The 13,557-nt window shown below is 24.0% G+C and overlaps 2 non-coding genes across 2 annotated transcripts; both read right to left on the bottom strand.

The window, feature by feature from the left end:
- Nucleotides 1-3,776: 3,776 nt before the first annotated feature.
- LOC123303638 lies at nt 3,777-3,895 on the bottom strand. The gene has a single exon (XR_006535742.1). It is a non-coding gene; the product is annotated as a 5S ribosomal RNA (ribosomal RNA).
- A 6,378-nt stretch (nt 3,896-10,273) lies between these two features.
- Nucleotides 10,274-10,392, bottom strand: LOC123303643. The gene has a single exon (XR_006535746.1). It is a non-coding gene; the product is annotated as a 5S ribosomal RNA (ribosomal RNA).
- Nucleotides 10,393-13,557: the final 3,165 nt, after the last annotated feature.

Genomic DNA, 13,557 nt, shown 5'->3' with positions numbered 1-13,557 from the left:
TATTTTGATAATATTTTGTGTATATTCTTATAATATTTTGTCTAAATATCATCATAATACAATATTATTTTGATAATATTTTATGAATATTCTTATAATATGTTACCTAAATGTCATCATAATATGATGAATTATTTCCATAATAACATATAAAAAAGAAAAAAAAAAAAAAGAATCATTAATTTATAATTATTTAAATTGATTCTTTAAAAAAATATTATAATATATTATTTATAAAAATAATTTTTACTCTTATTTTAAATAAATTTGTGGCCTTTTATTAAAAGGCCTATGATCGATGTATTATTATTATAAAAATTAATGCAATGTTTTTAATTTATGCTTTCTTTTCAGTTTTCTTTGGTAATAACACTGCTTGAATGTTTGGTAATACACCACCTTGAGCAATTGTTACACCAGATAATAATTTATTTAATTCTTCATCATTACGAATTGCCAATTGTAAATGACGTGGAATGATACGTGTTTTTTTGTTATCACGGGCAGCATTACCAGCTAACTCGAGAACTTCTGCAGCCAAATATTCCATAACAGCAGCCAAATATACTGGGGCACCAGCACCTACTCGTTCAGCATAATTTCCTTTTCGTAATAATCTGTGAATTCTTCCAACAGGAAATTGTAATCCTGCTCGGCTTGATCTTGACTTTGCCTTTCCCTTTACTTTACCACCTTTACCTCGTCCAGACATAGCGAATAAATTTATTTAATTAATATTTTTTTTTGTAAATATAATCACACAGATGTGTACGTTACGGGGATTGTAACATAAATGTTTAAAATGTTATTTGGGTATTTTAATTTATAATATTTATAAAATATAAAACTTTAAAAATAAACCAATCACCTTATAGTATTATTTTCAGCCAATCAGAGAGTAGTATTCATTTTTATTGTTATATCCATCTTCGCGTATATAATACGCTAGTTGTATACACGACACGCTCATACATATACTGACTGGTGTTCTGTAACTATCTGTGTATATTAATTGTTTGTAACAATGCCACCAAAAACAAGTGGAAAAGCAGCAAAAAAAGCTGGCAAAGCTCAAAAAAATATATCAAAGAGTGATAAGAAAAAGAAGAGGAAGCGCAAGGAATCATATGCAATTTACATTTACAAAGTATTAAAACAAGTGCATCCTGATACTGGTATCTCTAGTAAAGCTATGAGTATCATGAACAGTTTTGTTAATGATATTTTTGAACGTATTGCTGCTGAAGCATCACGTTTAGCACATTATAATAAACGTTCAACAATCACAAGTCGGGAAATTCAAACCGCAGTTCGATTATTATTACCTGGTGAATTGGCAAAGCACGCTGTTAGTGAAGGTACTAAAGCTGTTACAAAATATACAAGTTCAAAATAAATAAATCGAAAATATTATTTAATTGATAACATAAAAATACATCAACATATAAAAACGGCTCTCTTTTTAAGAGAGCCATCAAATTTTTTAAATAAGAGTAAATTATTTTTATATATACAAAAAAATAAAATAAACAATTATTAATATCATATTTAATATAAAATTTTATATATTAATAGCTTGAATATATCTATTATTAGTATATCAATATTATTAATTTTAAATATAATAAAGGATATCGCGGAATATATATCGTAAATCAGTGTAATGCAAATGCATTACATTACCTTTATTATTTTCATTTTACATTTACTACTTGTTTATGTACGCTTATAATTATTAGAAAAATATTTTTAATAATTTTAAAAAATAAATGAAATAATAAAAATTTAATAATAAATTATTTATTGAAAGTATAAAAAATGGTATAGCAAAATCTTTATTTTCTTTGATTAAGGCGAAATGTTTTATTAGTTATAAATTCGATAATCTCCTATCGATACTTGTTACTCTTAACTTGTATATATAAAAAATATAATAGTATATTAATTTATAATAAAATTTTTTCAAAAATTCAATAAGTTATTGTAAAATAAAATAGATAATATACAAATTATAATTTATTATTGCAGATATATTACATTAAAAAAAAAAAATAAAAATATTTGGTAATGTATGTTATAAACAAAATAATTTGTTGTAAACAAATTATATAATATGTTATATTTATTAACAAATTTATTTACTCTTATATAAATAAAATTAGTGGCTTCCCAAAAAGGAAAGCCTGTTTAAATTTATCGGATGTATTAAATATTCTTTAATAAATTTACTAAATATTTTAAGTAAATTATTATATTTTCTTAACCTCCAAAACCATACAAAGTACGACCTTGTCGTTTTAATGCATATACAACATCCATAGCTGTAACTGTTTTACGTTTTGCGTGTTCAGTATATGTAACAGCATCCCGAATAACATTTTCAAGGAATACTTTAAGTACACCACGTGTTTCTTCATAAATTAAACCAGAGATACGTTTTACTCCACCTCGTCGTGCTAAACGACGAATTGCAGGTTTTGTAATACCTTGGATATTATCACGCAAAACTTTTCTATGACGTTTTGCACCCCCTTTTCCAAGACCCTTTCCACCTTTTCCTCTGCCAGTCATTTTAATAAAAAATTATTTACAATATTTTAACGAACGGATAACACGTGTGTTAACCTCACAAGTATTGTAATGTATGTGAGCGCCGGTACAATTGTGCCTTTTTATATAAAGCATTAAAGATTTTTTAAGCCACGCCTATACAATTTGATTAGTCCATACTCTGATAGCTATCCAATAGGATATGACAACAAAAATTTTGAAATTTCATATAAATATAAATACAACACATTTATTTCGCATTTAAACATTTGACTTTGTAGTATCAAATTGTCGAATATAATTTTTAAAATTGTGTGTTTTTTTGTAAAAACATTATTATTTGAAAATGGCTAGAACCAAGCAAACTGCACGTAAATCAACTGGTGGTAAAGCACCAAGAAAACAATTAGCAACGAAAGCTGCACGTAAAAGTGCACCAGCAACTGGTGGAGTAAAAAAACCACACAGATATCGTCCTGGTACAGTAGCTTTACGAGAAATTCGTCGTTATCAAAAAAGTACTGAATTGTTAATTCGTAAATTACCATTCCAACGTTTAGTACGTGAAATTGCACAAGATTTTAAAACCGATTTACGTTTTCAAAGTTCAGCTGTTATGGCATTACAAGAAGCTAGTGAAGCCTATTTAGTAGGTTTATTTGAAGATACCAATTTATGCGCAATTCATGCAAAGCGTGTTACAATTATGCCTAAGGATATACAATTGGCAAGACGTATTCGTGGAGAACGTGCATAAGCGTTTTAAATGACAATTTAAAAAAAAAAAAACAAATAAGAAATATTTTCGGTCCTATATATAGGACCAACATATATTATTAAATAAGAGTATATTATTTTTATTAAAAAATATATATATATATATATATATATATATATATATATATATATATATATAAATATAAATTATTGAAATAAAATTAAACATTATTAAAATTTTGTTATAATTATAAGCGATTGCTATTTCTAAAAATAAATAAATTTCATAAAATTTATATTATTTTATATTCATTTGAAATATTAAAAAAACTTCTCGCTTTAAAGTAACCATGATATGAGTTATAAATGCAATAAAATTTTATACAAAAAATAATATTTATTTGTTGATGAATAATATAAAAGGTTTACATTTCTAAATAACATATATTTATATATGGTGTGTAAAAAAAAAGAAAAGAAGAAAAATAATTTATATTTTTAATATAAAAAGGCAACCGCACACAGTGTTCCCAAGCGGTCACCCATCCAAGTACTGACTGTGCCCAATGTTGCTTAACTTCGGTGATCGGACGAGAACCGGTGTTTTCAACGTGGTATGGCTGTTGCCAGTAATAAATGAAAATTTTTACAAATATATATTTTTCATAAATATCATTAATATTAAAGTATATTATTAAAATTTTCAATGAAGTAATCAATTTAAATATATACTTATTTATTATACCATATATTTTAAATAAAAATGCAACCGCACACAGTATTCTCAAGTGGCCACCCATCCGTGGTACTGACTGTGGCAAATGTTTCTAAACTATTATTTTATAAAATATTTATACAAAAAATAATTTACTCTTATCAAATATTAATTTGTGGCCTGTATTAAGGCCTATGTTATTTTCATTTTTTAGCAAAAATAATGAAATATTTCAATATATTATTAAAGTAACAGATCATTTCTTTTTTGGTGCTGCTTTTTTAATTTTTGTAGGAGATGATTTGGCAACAGAAGCTTTCTTAGCTTTTGGTGCTTTCGGTTTACGAGCAGGGCTACTTTTGGCAGCGGATTTTGTACTTTTTGCTGGTTTTGCTTTAACTGGTGCTTTTTTTGATGCCGCTGATGATTTTGCAGTAACTTTTTTAGCAGCAGTTGATGATGATGGAGTCGCTTTTTTTGCTTTAGGCTTTTTGGCTGCCAATGATGTAGTTGTGGCTTTCTTTTCTTTTGGTGCCCGTTTACTTTTAGCACTCTTTGCTGAACCTTTTGCTCCACTTTCTTTTTTGGATACTTTTGATTTAGCTGAAGAATTAGATGAAGCGGAAGCAGCCAATTTGAATGAACCAGATGCACCTTTACCTTTAGTTTGTACCAAGGCTCCCTCAGTTACAGCAGCTTTTAAATATTTTTTAATAAATGGTGAAATTTTATCAGAATCCACTTTATAATTTGCAGCTAAATATTTTTTAATTGCTTGTAATGATGAACCACCACGTTCTTTTAAATTTTTAATTGCGTTAACAACCATTTCTGATGTACGTGGATGTGTTGGTTTTGAATGTTGTTTTGTACGTGTAGCACCAGAAGCTGTTGCTTTTTTTGTTGGTGTTGTAGAAGCAGCAGTAACCGCAGTTGCTGCAACAGCTGTAGAATTTTCTTCGGCCATATTTTTTACTTTATAAAAATAATGTATTTATTATAAATATTTAAATGATAAAATATAATAATTCTATCAAATAAAAAATAAAGGTTTTCAATTATATCATTATTCACAATAATATAAGTCCCTATGTAAGTCAAAGTACCATGTAGAAAACACATAAAAATTAAATAGTATTTCTAATTTACTGTCGTAGTAAACATGATTTATTTTTTCAATTTCTATAATATATAAAATAATAAATTATAAATTTAATAATAATATTTATTTTATAAATTAAAATATATTTAATTTTTTTATTAACAATTATTAATAAACATAGTTTAATATTAATTATTTCAATCATACAAAACAATAATATTTTTAAGGTAAACTTAAAAAGTATATATTTTTATTTTTTATTTAATATCGATTTATTATAAATTATTAGTATATAAATAATTAAAAAATTTAATATATAAATATATATATTATAGTATAAGATTTCATTTTTAGAAAAACTTTTTTTGTCAATAATGAAAACGTATTATTATGAAATGTGTTAATCGAACATTGACAAAATATATTTCATTAGAAAATACTTTTATTTATGCATTAATATCAATAATTAACTATTAAATTAATTTTTTCATAATTATATAAAGAAATTTTATACTGATATAAGTATTTATATATTATAATATTTATTTTAAATATAAAAAAATTTATGACAAAATATATTATTAGAGTATTTGTTGAGATTAATATAAGATTATTTTAAATAAGAATTAATTTATATAATTATTAAAATATTATTAATTTTATGTTATGTAATTTTAATAAAAATAAATAATAATAATAAATATAAAAATTTTTTAACAATTTAAATTTTATATGATCTAAATAATTTTGTTAAGTACGATATGAGAAATCATTGTAAGCTTCGTTAAGAAACTTTGTAATATAAAATAATAATAATAATATTAAATATATAAATAAATAAAATAAATTTGATACATATTTTTGGTTCATTCTGTGTATAAATCAAAGGATACCGAATAATTGGTAACGGATGCGATATATTATAGTATCGAGTATTAAAACATAATATATAAATTTATCTTGTTATTCAAATTTTTTGTTACTTAACTTATGTATTTAGAAAATTTATAATATTATTTATATAATTGACATAAAATCTTATAAATTGAAATTTTATTAATATGTATCAAAAGAAGAGAGTAACGTATTGATATAATATCAAAGGATACTGATTATTTAAATAACGAATACGTCATATATTGTTTGTGTAACAAAGTTCACTTGGCCATCTAGTTGAAAATAACATTTTCAATAGAAAGTTTATATGCTTTTTTTTTTCTTTAATTATTAAAAAAATAAATTGAAATTTAATTCAATCAAATTTTATAATAATTTTTAAAAAATTTTTCCTTTTAAAAAATATTTTGTGATGTTGTGATAATATGTATTAATACAAGTGCATCCTGATACTTTTATCTCTAGTAAAGGTATGAGTATCATGAACAGTTTTGTTATCTAATGATATTATTTTGATAATATTTTGTGTATATTCTTATAATATTTTGTCTAAATATCATCATAATACAATATTATTTTGATAATATTTTATGAATATTCTTATAATATGTTACCTAAATGTCATCATAATATGATGAATTATTTCCATAATAACATATAAAAAAGAAAAAAAAAAAAAAGAATCATTAATTTATAATTATTTAAATTGATTCTTTAAAAAAATATTATAATATATTATTTATAAAAATAATTTTTACTCTTATTTTAAATAAATTTGTGGCCTTTTATTAAAAGGCCTATGATCGATGTATTATTATTATAAAAATTAATGCAATGTTTTTAATTTATGCTTTCTTTTCAGTTTTCTTTGGTAATAACACTGCTTGAATGTTTGGTAATACACCACCTTGAGCAATTGTTACACCAGATAATAATTTATTTAATTCTTCATCATTACGAATTGCCAATTGTAAATGACGTGGAATGATACGTGTTTTTTTGTTATCACGGGCAGCATTACCAGCTAACTCGAGAACTTCTGCAGCCAAATATTCCATAACAGCAGCCAAATATACTGGGGCACCAGCACCTACTCGTTCAGCATAATTTCCTTTTCGTAATAATCTGTGAATTCTTCCAACAGGAAATTGTAATCCTGCTCGGCTTGATCTTGACTTTGCCTTTCCCTTTACTTTACCACCTTTACCTCGTCCAGACATAGCGAATAAATTTATTTAATTAATATTTTTTTTTGTAAATATAATCACACAGATGTGTACGTTACGGGGATTGTAACATAAATGTTTAAAATGTTATTTGGGTATTTTAATTTATAATATTTATAAAATATAAAACTTTAAAAATAAACCAATCACCTTATAGTATTATTTTCAGCCAATCAGAGAGTAGTATTCATTTTTATTGTTATATCCATCTTCGCGTATATAATACGCTAGTTGTATACACGACACGCTCATACATATACTGACTGGTGTTCTGTAACTATCTGTGTATATTAATTGTTTGTAACAATGCCACCAAAAACAAGTGGAAAAGCAGCAAAAAAAGCTGGCAAAGCTCAAAAAAATATATCAAAGAGTGATAAGAAAAAGAAGAGGAAGCGCAAGGAATCATATGCAATTTACATTTACAAAGTATTAAAACAAGTGCATCCTGATACTGGTATCTCTAGTAAAGCTATGAGTATCATGAACAGTTTTGTTAATGATATTTTTGAACGTATTGCTGCTGAAGCATCACGTTTAGCACATTATAATAAACGTTCAACAATCACAAGTCGGGAAATTCAAACCGCAGTTCGATTATTATTACCTGGTGAATTGGCAAAGCACGCTGTTAGTGAAGGTACTAAAGCTGTTACAAAATATACAAGTTCAAAATAAATAAATCGAAAATATTATTTAATTGATAACATAAAAATACATCAACATATAAAAACGGCTCTCTTTTTAAGAGAGCCATCAAATTTTTTAAATAAGAGTAAATTATTTTTATATATACAAAAAAATTAAATAAACAATTATTAATATCATATTTAATATAAAATTTTATATATTAATAGCTTGAATATATCTATTATTAGTATATCAATATTATTAATTTTAAATATAATAAAGGATATCGCGGAATATATATCGTAAATCAGTGTAATGCAAATGCATTACATTACCTTTATTATTTTCATTTTACATTTACTACTTGTTTATGTACGCTTATAATTATTAGAAAAATATTTTTAATAATTTTAAAAAATAAATGAAATAATAAAAATTTAATAATAAATTATTTATTGAAAGTATAAAAAATGGTATAGCAAAATCTTTATTTTCTTTGATTAAGGCGAAATGTTTTATTAGTTATAAATTCGATAATCTCCTATCGATACTTGTTACTCTTAACTTGTATATATAAAAAATATAATAGTATATTAATTTATAATAAAATTTTTTCAAAAATTCAATAAGTTATTGTAAAATAAAATAGATAATATACAAATTATAATTTATTATTGCAGATATATTACAATAAAAAAAAAAAATAAAAATATTTGGTAATGTATGTTATAAACAAAATAATTTGTTGTAAACAAATTATATAATATGTTATATTTATTAACAAATTTATTTACTCTTATATAAATAAAATTAGTGGCTTCCCAAAAAGGAAAGCCTGTTTAAATTTATCGGATGTATTAAATATTCTTTAATAAATTTACTAAATATTTTAAGTAAATTATTATATTTTCTTAACCTCCAAAACCATACAAAGTACGACCTTGTCGTTTTAATGCATATACAACATCCATAGCTGTAACTGTTTTACGTTTTGCGTGTTCAGTATATGTAACAGCATCCCGAATAACATTTTCAAGGAATACTTTAAGTACACCACGTGTTTCTTCATAAATTAAACCAGAGATACGTTTTACTCCACCTCGTCGTGCTAAACGACGAATTGCAGGTTTTGTAATACCTTGGATATTATCACGCAAAACTTTTCTATGACGTTTTGCACCCCCTTTTCCAAGACCCTTTCCACCTTTTCCTCTGCCAGTCATTTTAATAAAAAATTATTTACAATATTTTAACGAACGGATAACACGTGTGTTAACCTCACAAGTATTGTAATGTATGTGAGCGCCGGTACAATTGTGCCTTTTTATATAAAGCATTAAAGATTTTTTAAGCCACGCCTATACAATTTGATTAGTCCATACTCTGATAGCTATCCAATAGGATATGACAACAAAAATTTTGAAATTTCATATAAATATAAATACAACACATTTATTTCGCATTTAAACATTTGACTTTGTAGTATCAAATTGTCGAATATAATTTTTAAAATTGTGTGTTTTTTTGTAAAAACATTATTATTTGAAAATGGCTAGAACCAAGCAAACTGCACGTAAATCAACTGGTGGTAAAGCACCAAGAAAACAATTAGCAACGAAAGCTGCACGTAAAAGTGCACCAGCAACTGGTGGAGTAAAAAAACCACACAGATATCGTCCTGGTACAGTAGCTTTACGAGAAATTCGTCGTTATCAAAAAAGTACTGAATTGTTAATTCGTAAATTACCATTCCAACGTTTAGTACGTGAAATTGCACAAGATTTTAAAACCGATTTACGTTTTCAAAGTTCAGCTGTTATGGCATTACAAGAAGCTAGTGAAGCCTATTTAGTAGGTTTATTTGAAGATACCAATTTATGCGCAATTCATGCAAAGCGTGTTACAATTATGCCTGAGGATATACAATTGGCAAGACGTATTCGTGGAGAACGTGCATAAGCGTTTTAAATGACAATTTAAAAAAAAAAAAACAAATAAGAAATATTTTCGGTCCTATATATAGGACCAACATATATTATTAAATAAGAGTATATTATTTTTATTAAAAAATATATATATATATATATATATATATATATATATATATATATATATATATATATATAAATATAAATTATTGAAATAAAATTAAACATTATTAAAATTTTGTTATAATTATAAGCGATTGCTATTTCTAAAAATAAATAAATTTCATAAAATTTATATTATTTTATATTCATTTGAAATATTAAAAAAACTTCTCGCTTTAAAGTAACCATGATATGAGTTATAAATGCAATAAAATTTTATACAAAAAATAATATTTATTTGTTGATGAATAATATAAAAGGTTTACATTTCTAAATAACATATATTTATATATGGTGTGTAAAAAAAAAGAAAAGAAGAAAAATAATTTATATTTTTAATATAAAAAGGCAACCGCACACAGTGTTCCCAAGCGGTCACCCATCCAAGGACTGACTGTGCCCAATGTTGCTTAACTTCGGTGATCGGACGAGAACCGGTGTTTTCAACGTGGTATGGCTGTTGCCAGTAATAAATGAAAATTTTTACAAATATATATTTTTCATAAATATCATTAATATTAAAGTATATTATTAAAATTTTCAATGAAGTAATCAATTTAAATATATACTTATTTATTATACCATATATTTTAAATAAAAATGCAACCGCACACAGTATTCTCAAGTGGCCACCCATCCGTGGTACTGACTGTGGCAAATGTTTCTAAACTATTATTTTATAAAATATTTATACAAAAAATAATTTACTCTTATCAAATATTAATTTGTGGCCTGTATTAAGGCCTATGTTATTTTCATTTTTTAGCAAAAATAATGAAATATTTCAATATATTATTAAAGTAACAGATCATTTCTTTTTTGGTGCTGCTTTTTTAATTTTTGTAGGAGATGATTTGGCAACAGAAGCTTTCTTAGCTTTTGGTGCTTTCGGTTTACGAGCAGGGCTACTTTTGGCAGCGGATTTTGTACTTTTTGCTGGTTTTGCTTTAACTGGTGCTTTTTTTGATGCCGCTGATGATTTTGCAGTAACTTTTTTAGCAGCAGTTGATGATGATGGAGTCGCTTTTTTTGCTTTAGGCTTTTTGGCTGCCAATGATGTAGTTGTGGCTTTCTTTTCTTTTGGTGCCCGTTTACTTTTAGCACTCTTTGCTGAACCTTTTGCTCCACTTTCTTTTTTGGATACTTTTGATTTAGCTGAAGAATTAGATGAAGCGGAAGCAGCCAATTTGAATGAACCAGATGCACCTTTACCTTTAGTTTGTACCAAGGCTCCCTCAGTTACAGCAGCTTTTAAATATTTTTTAATAAATGGTGAAATTTTATCAGAATCCACTTTATAATTTGCAGCTAAATATTTTTTAATTGCTTGTAATGATGAACCACCACGTTCTTTTAAATTTTTAATTGCGTTAACAACCATTTCTGATGTACGTGGATGTGTTGGTTTTGAATGTTGTTTTGTACGTTTAGCACCAGAAGCTGTTGCTTTTTTTGTTGGTGTTGTAGAAGCAGCAGTAACCGCAGTTGCTGCAACAGCTGTAGAATTTTCTTCGGCCATATTTTTTACTTTATAAAAATAATGTATTTATTATAAATATTTAAATGATAAAATATAATAATTCTATCAAATAAAAAATAAAGGTTTTCAATTATATCATTATTCACAATAATATAAGTCCCTATGTAAGTCAAAGTACCATGTAGAAAACACATAAAAATTAAATAGTATTTCTAATTTACTGTCGTAGTAAACATGATTTATTTTTTCAATTTCTATAATATATAAAATAATAAATTATAAATTTAATAATAATATTTATTTTATAAATTAAAATATATTTAATTTTTTTATTAACAATTATTAATAAACATAGTTTAATATTAATTATTTCAATCATACAAAACAATAATATTTTTAAGGTAAACTTAAAAAGTATATATTTTTATTTTTTATTTAATATCGATTTATTATAAATTATTAGTATATAAATAATTAAAAAATTTAATATATAAATATATATATTATAGTATAAGATTTCATTTTTAGAAAAACTTTTTTTGTCAATAATGAAAACGTATTATTATGAAATGTGTTAATCGAACATTGACAAAATATATTTCATTAGAAAATACTTTTATTTATGCATTAATATCAATAATTAACTATTAAATTAATTTTTTCATAATTATATAAAGAAATTTTATACTGATATAAGTATTTATATATTATAATATTTATTTTAAATATAAAAAAATTTATGACAAAATATATTATTAGAGTATTTGTTGAGATTAATATAAGATTATTTTAAATAAGAATTAATTTATATAATTATTAAAATATTATTAATTTTATGTTATGTAATTTTAATAAAAATAAATAATAATAATAAATATAAAAATTTTTTAACAATTTAAATTTTATATGATCTAAATAATTTTGTTAAGTACGATATGAGAAATCATTGTAAGCTTCGTTAAGAAACTTTGTAATATAAAATAATAATAATAATATTAAATATATAAATAAATAAAATAAATTTGATACATATTTTTGGTTCATTCTGTGTATAAATCAAAGGATACCGAATAATTGGTAACGGATGCGATATATTATAGTATCGAGTATTAAAACATAATATATAAATTTATCTTGTTATTCAAATTTTTTGTTACTTAACTTATGTATTTAGAAAATTTATAATATTATTTATATAATTGACATAAAATCTTATAAATTGAAATTTTATTAATATGTATCAAAAGAAGAGAGTAACGTATTGATATAATATCAAAGGATACTGATTATTTAAATAACGAATACGTCATATATTGTTTGTGTAACAAAGTTCACTTGGCCATCTAGTTGAAAATAACATTTTCAATAGAAAGTTTATATGCTTTTTTTTTTCTTTAATTATTAAAAAAATAAATTGAAATTTAATTCAATCAAATTTTATAATAATTTTTAAAAAATTTTTCCTTTTAAAAAATATTTTGTGATGTTGTGATAATATGTATTAATACAAGTGCATCCTGATACTTTTATCTCTAGTAAAGGTATGAGTATCATGAACAGTTTTGTTATCTAATGATATTATTTTGATAATATTTTGTGTATATTCTTATAATATTTTGTCTAAATATCATCATAATACAATATTATTTTGATAATATTTTATGAATATTCTTATAATATGTTACCTAAATGTCATCATAATATGATGAATTATTTCCATAATAACATATAAAAAAGAAAAAAAAAAAAAAGAATCATTAATTTATAATTATTTAAATTGATTCTTTAAAAAAATATTATAATATATTATTTATAAAAATAATTTTTACTCTTATTTTAAATAAATTTGTGGCCTTTTATTAAAAGGCCTATGATCGATGTATTATTATTATAAAAATTAATGCAATGTTTTTAATTTATGCTTTCTTTTCAGTTTTCTTTGGTAATAACACTGCTTGAATGTTTGGTAATACACCACCTTGAGCAATTGTTACACCAGATAATAATTTATTTAATTCTTCATCATTACGAATTGCCAATTGTAAATGACGTGGAATGATACGTGTTTTTTTGTTATCACGGGCAGCATTACCAGCTAACTCGAGAACTTCTGCAGCCAAATATTCCATAACAGCAGCCAAATATACTGG

Source organism: Chrysoperla carnea (assembly GCF_905475395.1).
Source record: "Chrysoperla carnea chromosome X unlocalized genomic scaffold, inChrCarn1.1 SUPER_X_unloc_112, whole genome shotgun sequence".
Taxonomy (NCBI): Eukaryota; Metazoa; Arthropoda; class Insecta; order Neuroptera; family Chrysopidae; genus Chrysoperla; species Chrysoperla carnea.
This window is presented reverse-complemented; position numbering and strand designations above follow the sequence as displayed.